Raw genomic sequence first — 1,236 nt, 5'->3', positions numbered from 1 at the left:
TGGGGCCGCGGGGGGGGGGCGTTCATGAGACGCGCGATGACCGGGTAGCAAAAAGGTGTAAAAACCAAAGTCGTGAACACTTCAAGAGCCTGCGCAGGCTGAACGGGACATGAGAACTAAAGATTACCATGTGTACTTTTTTTTTCCTGTGTTGGTCAGCTCCGCCCACTTGCTGCCATCACGAGGGGTTCCCACCTTTATTATATATATAATATATATTGAGTCATGTAACAGGAGGAGCCGGAACACCCCGCGGAAGGTGCGACAGCGCGCCCTATAGAGACCAAAGAGGCCATCAGACCGTTTCGGCCGCAATGTCGATGTTGGGGTGGAGTGCTCCTTTAAATTAAGGGAACATCTCCTTAAAGTTGGAGTGTCGCAGGAAAGGCCGTTTCCCCCCTCCCCCCATCTCGCCGGCCGAGGGAATCCCGTCGTCACGGAAGTTTAGAAAGTTTGGAAAGGTTTCGGAAGTCGGTGATTTGCTGCTTCCCGTTACGCCGGAGAGAGGAACAAGCTGTCCCCCCCATGTGACTCAGCGGACTTCCCTGGGAGCGGCGTGACGTGTGCGCCGGAGAGAACGTGACGCGTTATGTCAGCGAGGACGCCGCGGCCGGGATTATTAATGACTTCATAGCGGGATTATTATACAGAGTCTCTTAAAGGGGCCCCAACAAGGAACGTTACGTTGTATCAGAGAGGTGCCGATAACTTCAAGGGGCCCCAACGAGGAACGTTACGTTGTATCAGAGAGGTGCCGATAACTTCAAGGGGCCCCAACGAGGAACGTTACATTGTATCAGAGAGGTGCCGATAACTTCAAGGGGCCCCAACGTTACATTGTATCAGCTGCTGATGACATAAAGGGGCCCCAACATTACATTGTATCAGCTGATGACATAAAGGGGCCCCGACGTTACATTGTATCAAAGAGATGCTGGTGGCGGTCAGACATCCTGGGAGCCCCATTCTCCGCTATTGTTCCTGGGATCTCAATTTCGGGTGCAGTGGTCCCTTTAAGGACAGGTCACATGACACCCTCCTTGAGCCACCTTGCTCTTCCAGCCGCTGCAGATTGGCAGTTGATAAAAGAGCCCCTCCCCCCTCAGATTCACCGAGCGCTCTGAAGACTTTCATAGGTCACAGTCTCGGTTTGCGTCCTGCCGTTTCTCAGACGCGGTCCGCGCCCCCGAGGCTGAGACGTGCACCCTGCCATCCGGGTCAAGGGAAGATTTTTTT

Source organism: Nanorana parkeri, unplaced genomic scaffold (assembly GCF_000935625.1).
Source record: "Nanorana parkeri isolate BGI_ZX_2015 unplaced genomic scaffold, ASM93562v1 scaffold2631, whole genome shotgun sequence".
NCBI lineage: Eukaryota > Metazoa > Chordata > Amphibia > Anura > Dicroglossidae > Nanorana > Nanorana parkeri.
This window is presented reverse-complemented; position numbering follows the sequence as displayed.